This window comes from Palaemon carinicauda, chromosome 24 (assembly GCF_036898095.1).
Source record: "Palaemon carinicauda isolate YSFRI2023 chromosome 24, ASM3689809v2, whole genome shotgun sequence".
Taxonomy (NCBI): Eukaryota; Metazoa; Arthropoda; class Malacostraca; order Decapoda; family Palaemonidae; genus Palaemon; species Palaemon carinicauda.
This window is the reverse complement of record NC_090748.1, coordinates 105878057-105891077: the sequence shown is the minus strand read 5'-3', so window position 1 is coordinate 105891077 and position 13021 is coordinate 105878057. Positions and strand designations below refer to the sequence as shown.

Here is a 13021-nt window from a genome sequence, read left to right as displayed (position 1 = left end):
CCCACTCAGAAGGCACAGGCTCATCGCCTGCTTGAACGTTCTGACGACGGCATCCCACCAGCAATGCCGACCAACCCACGCGCTGACAGGGAGTCCCTCTGGAGGGAAGAGGATCGTTCGATCCTCTGGGGGAGATGACACATGAGGGTTCGCCCGTAGAGAACCAGCAAAGAAGGGAGAAGAGACCTTTGACCTATCCAGAAACCTTCCCCCCCTCCGGAGAGGGCGCTGCTCTGCGCTGCGGGGGTGGGAAACGCGGAGGTGGCCTGACCGCCATAAGTCCAGATGTGAACAGGGCACAGTCGCGTCGGAGAACGGTGCGCCGATCACGCTGACGATCGCGCGAAAAGCACAGATCTGGGTAGCGCTTGAATAAAGCATGTATGGCAGTATAACCACGCCCGCATGCCCGCGTGAGCGCAGGCGTATCGGTGTCCGTGTGAACGATCCCCGAGCTTCCGCGTGTATGCAGATTGCTGGCGCTTACGTGTGAAAGATCGTGGGCGATAGCGAGGGAAACCATCCCACGCGCGAACGATCTCGGCGAAAAAAGATCGCCAGTGCTAGCGCCGTCGGTGATTGCGTGTGGGAAACCATCCCACGCGAGGAAGAATAACGCTGACGATCTTCGGCGCTTATGCGAGTATGAAGATCGTCGACGCTAGCGCGAGTACGAAGATCGTAGGCACAAGCGCGAGAGAAGACCGTAGGACAGTGAGCGGGAAACCATGGTGCGCGCGTGCGTATGATCTCCAACAATGAAAGACGATCGTCGGCGATTCGCACGAGCACGGACGATCTTCGACGCTCACGCGTGAGCGAAGATTGTCGGCGCTCGAGCGCGAGAGAAGATAGTCGGCGATCACGAGCGGGAAAACCTCTGTGCCCGTGCGTGGACGATCTACGATGATCGCGAGCGGGAAACTGCGCGCGGGCGATCTACGACGATCGCGAGCGAACGATCCGTGCGATGGATGTGTGAGCCTCAATGGTCGCGCGTGGGAAACCATCCCGCGAACGGAACGATCTTTGGCGCTTACGCGAAATGTGAAGATCAGCGGCTAACGGCCGTCGACGATAGCATGCGGAGAACTGCGTGCGGATGGCCTCGTTGCCGTGCGCGGGAAACCATCCGCACACAGAACGATCATCGGAGCTTATGCATACTAAGAAGATTGCCGGTGCTTACACGCTTAGCGCCGGATCCGAAGATCGCCGGCTAACGGCCGTCGATGAACGCGTGCGGAGAACCACGCGCAGACGGCCTCGATGTTGCGGGTGGGAAACCATCCCGCGCACAGACCGATCCTCGGCTAACGATCTTCGACGGTCGCGCGCAGAAAAACCGCGAGCGGAAGGGCCTTGGAGATCGCGCGCGGGAAACCATCCCGTGCGCGGACGATCTACAGCATTTACGCATTGGCGCGTAAGAGAAGATCGTCGGCTAACGATCCTAGAAGATCGCGAGATCGCGCGCGGGCGATCATCAACGCTTACGCGCTAGCGCGTATCACAAGATCGTCGGCTAACGATCCTCGACGATCGCGCGTGGGAAATAATCCCGCACGCGGGCGGTCTTCAGCGCTTATGCGCGAGTGAAGAACATAGGCCCCTGTGTAACAGAAGATCGTTGGAAATGGTTGAAGGATCGGCTAACTCGTAGATCAAGAACTGGGATGTGTCCCTAAAAGGGAAGGCATCCCCTGAAGAGGACCAGGAGGTCTACTTCAGTGCCGACGATCAACTGAGGGACTGCTAAATACTCTGAGGTACCTTTCCCGCGAACGGGAGGTGTCCTTTGTAGAAGAGACTAGAGACACCGTAGGCTGAAAACGCTGGTGAGCGCCAGTGCGCTATCTCAGGAACCCCAACGATGTGCGCAAATGCGCAGGGAACGTTGGTAGCAGCCTAACTGAATACTGGAACAGGGTATCTCTGAAGGCAGACTCAGGAACAGCAGTCGAGCGCTAGCGCGTAGGGGAACGTTGGCGCGCAGGTGATACCTGGCACTTAAGGGACTTACTCAAGGTGTGAGAAAGTCTCTCCTGCCCCGAAGGGAGGAGCCCGTTAGATAACGGGGGCGTGGGCACCCAAGGCGCGTCTGCAGTCAGGAACGGATACAGCAGGCAACAAGTACACTGAGGGACGAGAGACCAAGGGTCTAACGTAGCCTGAGTAGCGAGGCCCCGAGGGGATTAGTTGCAAGATCTCGAAGGGTCAACGCAACGAGAAACCGAAGTTTCTCCGTCACTAATCACCGAAGTGTAGAAGTGACTAAAGTTACGAGAGCCCGAGGGAACTGCGTAAGTAAAGCTCCGAGACCCCGAAGGATCAGGTAAAAAGAGAAACTGAAGTTTCCCTGTCTCTAAACACCGAAGTGCTAGTGACTGAACAGCAAGCTGTTGACAACAGAAACAAACCTCCGAAGAGGAGTCTCTATGAGTGGCCTCTCTCGCGAACGAGAGAGGTGAGCACTTCGTAGAAGAGACTGGTGATGGAACCCCGAAAGGCCGTGAGATCAGCTGACGTAAACAGGAACAATCCTCCGAAGAGGAGTCTCTGTGAGTGTCCTCTCACGCGAATTGGAGGGGACACTTTGTAGAAGAGACAAAAGGAGCTATCCTCCGAGGAGGAGCCCTCAGTGCGGCCTCCCTCGCGAACGAGAGAGGGCCGGACTTATCCTGCAGCTGCTCAGCCCCTTGAGCGTAGCTACAAAAGCGACCGCTCAGCCCCGAGAGCATAGTCGCTAGTACCATGGTCTAGCCTTGCAACCACTCAGCCCCTTGAGCAAGTCACAAGGGCGGCCGCTCAGCCCCAAGAGCATAACCGCCTAAGGACCAAGGAAAAGTAAAAAAGGAAGTTAACTAACTACCCTGGACGCGAACCTCCTTATCGTTCTAGGATGCAATGAAGAGCTGGCAGTAGTCACGGGGGAACTCTAAGAGAAGGGAACGCCCCTGACGAACGCCTTAAGAGACGGCGGCGAAGCCGACTCCCCAGGATAAACAGGACAGCTCTGCTTGAAGGCACACAACAGGCACGAAGAAACAGCATCGCAACTGGAAAATAAAACATAATAATTATTTAACAGAAATTCCCCCGGGTGAAACTCCGAAGAGAAACCCCGAGGGAAAGAACATAAGAACGAAAGAAGGTATGCGTCCCCCTCCCCCACCCGGCATGCCCAGGTGAGGGGGGGGGACGAAGGTTAACAAAACAGAATTATAACATTATAATTATGCAACTGACTTTGAATGTTCCAAGGACCACCGCCCCCCGAAGGGACGTGAGCCCTGAGCAGAAAAGTTAAAACACTCGGTCCTGAGAGGCTATCGTAGGCGTAGTACGGAGTAAGAGGTGAACGACCTCAAGAGAAGGGCCGGTCTCCACGAAGGCAACCATGGTGGCCTAGGAGTGAAAGACCGTGTTCAAGAAAAGATTGTAGTGGCCTGCAAAGCCGGTGATCACTCTCGTAGACGTACACAACACACACCGCACAACACCGAACGCAAAGGAAACTTACTATTTTCTATACACAAAAATATACATAAACATCAATAATGTTTAAATATGACAAATTCGGAGATAATTTGTATTTTTCCTAACCATGCAAACCTTAGGTATTTACATTGGGTTTACTTTCGGCGTAGCTGAAATGACGAGCCAATAGTTTTTAACGAGGGTTAACTACCCCCGCGCTAGTTAGCGGGGGTAGGGGAAGGGGTAGCTTGCTAGCCCTCCCCCCCAAACACCGGTGATTTGCTTCACTTCACTTAGAGGTAGGACTTGACTTGGGGGACAGGGCTGGCAGGCAAATATGTGTAAATAGCTAAGGTTTGTATGGTTAGGAAAAATACAAATTATCTCCAAATTTGTCATTTGTTCCATAACCGAAATACAAACCACACTATTTACATTGGGTGACTTACCCCTTAGGAAGGGTGGAGTCCCCAGCCTTACTGACTTTGGCTTTATTCGGGGGCTCCGCCTCCCAGTGAGTAGCACTTGAGAAAAGGAGCCCCTGCACCTCACAAGTTCCTCACTTCACAAGGAACGTGTGGCCTACATAAGTTGTGTGTGAAGGAAAGAGCGTGACTCGTCCTATGAAGTTGACCTTGAGACCTTTAGATAGGAATCCAGGATAGGACGTTCCCAATACCACCTCGTCAAGGTATGGGGGACGCGACAGTATTAAGCTTAATACTAGGAGCACAAGGAAGCATGGGTTACCTGCAGAGGTTGAGGTCAGCTATGCGGAGACCAGGATGCTGCTTCCCCAAGAGAGGGGAGGATGAAGAGAGAAGTAAGGGCCAGACATACTCTTTCATTCACGCAGACTAAAACCGGTTAACAACGCCCTCATCCTACTGCTACTTGTCCATAAAGGAGCCTGAGGTTAGACCAGCTGTTGTGCAGCCACCACAGGGCCAATAGAAAAGGTATCGAGACTCCTGTGGGTCACGTCCTGCAGGTAGTGGGCTGTGAAGGTCGTCTAACGCTTCCAGACCCCAGCTTGAAGCACCTGCGTCACAGAGAAGTTTCTCTTGAAGGCCAGGGACATAGCAATGCCCCTGACGTCGTGTGCCCTAGGGTGACGTGACGGAGGAGGGTCTGGATTCAAGGAGTGATGGATAACCCTTCGAATCCAAGCCGAGATGGTGTTCTTGGTGACCCTCCTCTTCGTCCTGCCTGTGCTAACAAACAATGCTTGCACTTGAGGACGAACTGCAGCTGTTCTCTTCAAGTAACACCTCAGACTCCTCACTGGACATAGTAGTAGCTGGTCTGGGTCGCTTGTTACAGAACGGAGACTCGCGATCCTGAAAGAGTCGAACCGTGGGTCCGGCACTCCAGGGTTCTGTGTCTTGGCAACAAACTCAGGGACGAACCTGAACGTTACCTCCCCCCATCCCCTTGAATGGGCGATGTCGTACGAGAGACCATAAAGTTCACTAACTCGCTTGGCAGAGGCCAAAGCGAGCAGGAAAGCCGTCTTCCAAGACAGGTGGCGATCAGAGGCCTGGCATAATGGTTCGAAGGGAGGTCTCTTAAGAGCCCTGAGAACCCGAAACACGTTCCAAGGAGGAGGTCTCACTTCCGATTGAGGGCAGGTAAGCTCATTGCTACGTATGAGTAGAGAGAGTTCCAGCGAGGAAGAAATGTCCAATCCTTTCAGCCTAAAAGCCAAGCTTAAGGCTGAGCGATAGCCTTTCACCGCCGAGACCGGAAGGCGCATTTCCTCCCGCAAATAAATGAGGAACTCCGCTATTGCTGGAATAGTGGCATCGAGTGGAGAGATACCCCTCCCACGACACCAACCACAGAAGACTCTCCACTTCGCCTGGTAGACTCCCTCAGAGTACTTTCGCAGGTGCCGAGACAGCCTCTCCGCAACCTGTTGCGAAAAGCCTTTCTCCGTGAGGAGACGCTGGACAGTCTCCAGGCGTGAAGCCGAAGCGAAGCTACGGCCTTGTGGAAGATGTTGCAGTGTGGTTGTCTGAGTAGCTCGTGTCGTAGGGGAAGTTCTCTCGGGAGCTCCGTCAGGAGCTGCAGAAGGTCCGGGAACCATTCCGCGTGATGCCATAGCGGAGCTATCAGAGTCATCGAACAGTTGACCGATAGTCTGGTCCTGTTGAGCACCCTTCTCATCAGACAGAACGGTGGGAAGGCGTACACGTCGATGTTGTCCCACCGTTGTTGGAAAGCATCTTGCCAGAGTGCCTTGGGGTCCGGGACTGGGGAGCAGTACAGGGGCAGCTTGAAATTCAAAGCTGTCGCGAACAGATCCACGGTTGGGGAACCCCACAAAGTCAGGACTTTGTTGGCTATCTGAGGATCCAAAGACCACTCGGTACTCACTATCTGCGAAGCCCTGCTCAGACTGTCGGCGAGCACATTCCTCTTGCCAGGAATGAAGCGAGCTGATAGTGTTATCGAGTGGACTTCGGTCCACCTCAGAATCTCTACTGCAAGATGGGATAGCTGCTGCGTAAAAGTACCTCCCTGCTTGTTGATATAAGCCACTACCGTGGTGTTGTCGCTCATCACCACCACGGAGTGACCCGCCAGGGTCCGTTGGAACTGTTGAAGAGCCAGAAAAACGGCCTTCATTTCTAACAGGTTGATGTGCAGGTACTTTTCTGATTCTGACCAAAGGCCTGAGGTCCTCTGGTCCAGAATGTGCGCCCCCCACCCTTCTTTTGACGCGTCCGAAAACAGTGTCAATTCCGAGGGGGAGGACGAGAAGATCTACTCCCTTTCGCAGGTTCTCGTCAACCAGCCACCAACGCAGGTCCGCCTGTTCCAAAGGTCCTATCGGGACCTGTAAGTCTGGGGAATCGGATCCTTGATTCCACAGGGACTTGAGCCGCCACTGCAGGGATCTCATCCTGAGATGGCCATTTGGAACCAGATGAGCCAGGGAGGACAGGTGACCTAAGAGACGCAACCACGATTGGGCGGGAAGCTCTTCTTGCCTGAGGAAGGATGCCGCCACCCTCCTCCTTCTGAGTTCCATACACCTGATCCAGGACCGTGTCCTTGCCTTCATGGGGGGCGATCACAGGGTCCATGAACCTGTTGAGCTGTCTCATCAGGCTCAAAACCTGCCAGAAGGCATGCTCAGACTCTTGCTGGTCTCCTCCCTGTGGACTGGCAGCTAAGTCTCCTGTCCCCGGAATCTCTTCCTGGGCAGATGCGTGGACGTTCTCCCGGGGTGCAGCTGGATCCTGACGAATTCGAGAAGAAGACTTCGGAATCGTCTTGGAGTCCTTGGGTTCCCTCCTGGGCGGGATACACGACCCCAACAAAGAGGTCTGGAAGGCGCCTTCCACGCGAGACGATTCCCCTCCCCGAGGAGACAACTCCCCCCTTGGTGCCGAGGGGGAGACTGCTACCTCACTGGATTCTCCTGAGGATGGAAAAGCCTTGTCCTCGGGAGAAGGAGAAAGCGCCTGCAAAGGGGACGGAGCCTTCCTGACGGACCTCTTAGGAACCAACTTCTCCCTGGGAGAAGTCAACACGAAGTCCACTCCTCTCCTTCTCTTCAGCGGGAGCGAGGCTGTCGTTGGCTTGTGTCCTTGATCGGCGAGTGCCGGCTTCATAGCCTTCACAAACGCCCGCATCAGAGGACCAAACCAAGACTGCCGAGACACGGACACAGAGTCCGAAATTCCCGCTGGAGGGAAGGGGATCGTCCGATCCTTCGGAGTGGACACCACTGGACCTGCCTGTAAGGAAAAAGGGGAAGAAAGTTGCTCTGACCTCTCCGATGGGTCTTCCCTATCCTGAAAAAGAGACCTGCGCTTAGGCGGAGGCGATCCTGATTGCGGTCTGGCGACACGCGTCCCTGCTGCTGTCGCGAGCTGCGGAACCCGCCGCGAACAGGGGTAGTGCTGACGCTCGTGCGTAGGCGAAACTAAGGAGTCGCGCGGGTGCGCAATCGCGTGCAGACAATCGAGCGCGGGAGCGATCTCACGCGGGCGAGTAAGTGCGTGGCCGAGCTGGCGAGTGAGCGCGCTGGCGCATTGGCGAGGGAACGTGTTGGCCCGTGGCCGAACGAGATCGCTCCCACGACCGCTGTCGATGGTGTCCAGGGGACCTGTAACGCGTGGGAGAGCGATGGCGAGCAGACGATCGATGGCGCGTTGGTGAACGCTGGCGCGTAGGCGAGCGATGGCGCATTGAGGCGAGTAGAACGCGCGTGGGCGAGCTGGTAGAAGGAGACCCATGTCTCTCCAGATCCTCTGGGCGCCGACGCGTAGGAGAGCGTTTGCGCGCAGGTGAAGAGTCACGCGGGCGGTCAGGAGATCGCCGATGTTCAGGGGATCGCTGACGCGCTGGGGACTGTTGACGCGCAGGAGATCGCTTACGAGCAGACGAACGTTGACGCGTCTGTGATCGCTGGCGAGCAGGAGCGCGACTCGTGGAATCCTGTGTGGGAGCTGCCGGCGCGTTGCGCAAAGGCGAACATTCACGAACGGGCTCAGGAACAGGAGGAGCGTGGGTGCGGGAACAGGAGGAGCGTGGGTGCGCGGGCGTACAGGAACCTTGGAAGTACGCGTTGGAGACCGCGCGCGTTGCTGCGCTGGAACAGGCTGACGAGCAGGATCGCGAGGGCGAGGAGAAGAAGAGTCCTTGTCCAAGACCTGAACCTAAGTTCTAGGTCGCGCGGGCGAACGTGGGTGCACAGGGCGCGTGTCAGGAACTGGGAGCTCAGGTGCGCTCTGACGAGGAGGAGATCTAGTGCACTCATGAAACCGATGGCGCGCTGGACGCACAACAGGAACAGCAGGATGTTCGATGTCCTCAGGAGAGTGCTGGCGAGCAGTGTGGGGCGACGATCATCAGGAGAGCGCTGGTGAACAGGAGAGCGCTGGCGATCAGGAAAACGCTGTCGAGCAGGAGAGCGCCTGTGCGCTAACACTGCAAAAGGGCGCGCAGGGGAACCCTGACGCGCAAGGGAAGCACCCACACCGTGGGAGGCAACCCTTTGCCCCGAAGGGACTGTTGCCTGTCGGATGACGAGGTCAGACTGCTGTCCATCTGCACCAGAAGCGGAAGGTCTGGAAGGCGTTGGAGAACGAGATCGATCCCCGGAGAGGTCTAAGGAGACAGGAGCTGCAGGCTGCTTACGGCGAGGAGAGTCCCCATCGGAGGAAGGAGGTGAAGATTCAAAAAGGCGCCTCTTAGCACCCTTATAGGGAGACGGGAGGCCCTTGCGACGCAGCGGACGGTGAGCCTTACGGCGAAGGTGGCCACGAGGGGTCGTCAGGATCATCAGTCCGCCGAAGGCGAGTCTCAGTCAGAGCGCTCCCCCGAAAGGGAGGCTTGGCAGCAGAAGAGCCCGTGGGACTCCCTTCCCCCTTCGAAGGATGTACAGAAGGGGGAGGAGAGCCTTCAGCAACGTCATCCACATCAGGAACCGCAGAGGTTTGCCCAGACCCGTCGGAAGCCTCTGCCACTACGACGTCGACGATAGACAGAGGATCTATCTCTGCTATCACCGGCGACATCTTAACAGCGGCCCCAACTGGACAAGGGCAAACAGGGCTTCCTTGGAGGGCAGGCCCTTCAGCCCCAAGGAAGCCCAAAGCTGAAAAAGATCATCATGAGACACAGGATCATTATCAAAAACCTCCCCCAGAGCAGGAGGGGGAGCCACCCCGCTATGGGAGGCGACGCCCTCTCCCCCCATCGAAGGACAGAAAACAGAACTAGGGCCTGCGCTCCCACTCGGCGGTCTCTCCTTAGGAGCCGGGCGAGGGGGAGCTTCGGAGGAGGTTTGGGCGGCGGAAGAAGTGTCCCGAGAACCTTCCTCCTTCAAGGCAACCCCAGAAGGAGAACGGTCTCTCTTGGACTTCTTCTTACGCTAGCGGCCAAACCTCTCCCACTGGGAGGCAGACCACTCCCTACAAGTATTTTCTCTGTCACACCGTCGGCCTCGACACTGCGGGCAAAGGGTGTGAGGATCCATATCCACCGCAGACATGAAAGTACCGCAAGGGCGACCGGCAATACCAGGGCACTTGCGCAAGGTGGACATCCAAGGGCGAGGCCAACTTCAAACACACACAAGCTGAGGAAAAGCAAAAAAGATTAAGGCTGTCAAACGAGGACGATGGACAGAAACGTCTGTTCATCGCCGGAGCCAAAAGTGAAGTGAAGCAAATCACCGGTGTGTGGGGGGGAGGGGTAGCAAGCTACCCCTTCTCCTACCCCTGCTAACTAGCGCGGGGGTAGTTAACCCTCGTTAAAAACTATTGGCTTGTCATTTCAGCTATGCCGAAAGTAAACCCAATGTAAATAGCGTGGTTTGTATTTCGGTTACGGAACAAATATTAAGTATAAGAAAAGGTAAGTTAAAAGACAAAACAATAATGGCCGTCAAGTGAGGATAGGAGTGGAGACATCCGATCGCTATCCGAGCCAAAAGTAAAATGGAGTATTCTCCGGTGCGTGTGAGGGGGAGGGGTAGCTAGCTACCCCTCTCTACCCCCCCCCCCCCCCCGCTAACTAGCGGAGGGGTAGGAAACCCTCGTTAAAACTGTTATGGCTCATCGTTCAGCTACGCCGAAGTAATTACCCCATGTAAATAGCGTGGTTTGTATTTCAGTTACGGAACAAATAGATTTTCTTGATTAGGTAATACTTTCAATATTTAGGCTACAGTACTTAATTGTATATTGTATCAACAGTTAATTTCTTTGTAATTGGTATGGCATTAGTAAAAGGAATAGATTTGCAAACTGTATCGACACTCAATTGCATGTACTGTACTGCAATAATTGTATTATCAAAAAATAGCTAATACAGTTTACTGCAGTTATAAAATGTCCATTTTAAAACCATCTACGAAACCAATACTGGTTATCCATAGCTCCTTATAGGCTGGAATATGCCTGTTGAGCATTCAATACTCTTTATTACCTAATATCATCCTACTATGAGATTTTGTAAATTTTAAAGACAAGAGAAATTATAACACTTAACGAAAAGCTCCTCAATCACAACAAAAACATGTTAAAAAAAATTCCTGATTTTAAATTAGAGTAACATACAGCAATTTGAAATAGAATGTAATTTTCCACTTAATTTTTTCCAAAGGCATTTGTACATTTTTTATTTGTTAGAAAGGTGTTCAAAAGAATTCACATTCAGAAGTATTTTACAAATCATACACAATTATGCATCACTCATTCAGACCCTTCAAAAACATTAAACAATAATGGCACATGCTTTTGCTTCAAGACAAATATAAAGCAGCACAGCAAAGAATATAACTACATATCTGGTCAGAATCAGTCAGTAATTAGTATGAAGAACATCGTGACACACTCTACATATTTACGTACACAAAAATCCAAACATTTAAGGTGCATGTGAACCAAAATAGAATATGTATGTGTATGCATTTGTGTATGTGCTAGCCCCTAAGATGATGATACCTCAAATTATCTCCAAAGAAATCCTCTATCCTTAAGCGATGTTAGAAGTCTTTATCCGGCTGCGTGAAAGGCACGGATGTATCTCACTGAAACTTAAGAATATAAGGTGTAGTAAATATTACATACTGTACATGGCACTTTTAAACCTACCCATAAATATCTAATGCCTTGGATTTCTGTCCATTTCACTACAAAAGCAGAACATGAAGCAACTTTTAAGAAGCAGAAATATGACAGAACAAAATATCCTGAAGAAAAATAATGTTAGTTCACAAGATAAGGTCATGTATGTATAAATTTTGGCTTGATTTTTTAGATGGAATTATGAATGATGTTACAGTGCTGAAGGTAACTACATTCAAATAAGGTAACATACAACTGAGGAACTACTGTATTTGAGTTTAAGATTATACCAGATTCTATTCTAAGTTTGGGGAGCTTCCATAAAACTATCAAACATGAATTCATACAAGTTTTCAAGTCCTTTATGAGACTTGCAACTGTGATGTGAATATGGTTATAACTACCAATACAATAATTGAGAAAGCAGTATTTTTTTTTTTTTTTTAGAAAACAAGAACATAATTAGTTTCAAAGCTTTCTGACTATAAGTATGGGATTTTCTATACAAGTACAGTTACTATTAATATTTCTACAGACATTTACAACCTAATCCAATACACCTGCTCCACTGTTATTCTTATATCATATCCCCTTAATAGATCTACACATTATTTGTTTAATTATTCCCTTTTCCATTTTGATTATGAATATTATTAATAAAGGAAACAGAATTTACTAACAAGGACAACATAACAATCAATTCAACTTCACATTAGGATAACTAATGCAATTTGCCACAATCGTGTAAGACAAGATCTGTTATCCCATCCTAAACACGCTCGTTATCTTTGAATTTGACAAAAGAATTACTGAGCCAGGGCAAAGGACATTTTTATATGAATTTAGCCTACCAATAGTTTGCTTTTAAAATGTTTCCCATATGTTTAATGCAAAATAAGCATTTCATAATTTTCAAAATCTTATTATAGTTTAGGCTGAAAAACTCTACTGATGGAATGGATATAATATATATATATATATATATATATATATATATATATATATATATATATATATATATATATATATATATATATATATATATATATATATATATATATATATATAAACCTCTTTTTGAGGAGATTGAGTATATAGAAGTACACTATAGACACTTCTGATTCTCAACAGGTCTCTTGGGATGAAGTTGCTATGCCATGCTTTTATCCTTGACCAAAACTGATCTTGGATGTCACTCCCTGTTCCTACATAAGTTGACTCATTGGCAGATGGTCAGGACTGAGCCATGAATCTTGAAAATGTGAATCAAGTGACAGAATAGTAAGCTACAAAGACAATACCCTACACAGTACTGTATATCAACTAGTTGCTCTGAGGCAACGTCAAAGTTGAAAAATCTTTATCATCCAACTGAATAAGTTTGCATTCCGCATCTCAAAATGTAAATAAAACATACGGAGCACACTATTTATTACTCCGTAACATTTTACATGAAATTTACAATGCAGTACTGTAGTTTTTATTATAGTCATATATATATATATATATATATATATATATATATATATATATATATATTTTTGGGCTCAAGCCATGGCGTCCTGATGGAAGGTTCCTGTTTGGTAGCTTCCTTGGGTATAAGACTACTAAGATATTCCCAGAGAATTTAACCACAGGTTATCACAGAATTCTAACTTCTGGAGCGAGTATCTCAAAGGTTTCCCTTTAAGACATCGTAATACAACAGGGGACACGCATGTCTGAACGTGCCACATAGCTATCTCCACCCCGAACAGAGTTAATGCTTCGGTGTGTAAGGACTGAGAATAGCTGGGAGCCGTTCCACAGCTAATCTCACTCGTGGCTACTACTGATACTCGAGACGTAAACAAACGGACGCCATTGCTCTAATGACGTCACGCGCGTCTTTATCCTTTGTTTAGTAGCTGCCCTACTTAGACGGATTTTCCCTTGTGTTAACTTTATCGCTT

General features: G+C 50.5%; 1 protein-coding gene across 4 annotated transcripts in view; it reads right to left on the bottom strand.

Annotated features, from left to right (window-relative positions):
- LOC137618249 (KIF-binding protein-like) overlaps positions 1 to 11195 on the bottom strand; it is an 81046-nt gene extending 69851 nt beyond the window's left edge. For 2 of the 4 annotated variants that reach the window (XM_068348401.1, XM_068348400.1), the window contains exons 1-2: positions 11097 to 11112; positions 10947 to 11038 (exon numbers count right to left, since the gene is read on the bottom strand). The gene's annotated coding sequence lies outside the window, so the exon portion shown is untranslated. Of the gene's footprint in view, positions 1 to 10946; positions 11039 to 11096 lie in introns of all 4 variants that reach the window. The other 2 variants (XM_068348399.1, XM_068348402.1) reach the window with 2 other exon arrangements.
- Positions 11196 to 13021: the final 1826 nt, after the last annotated feature.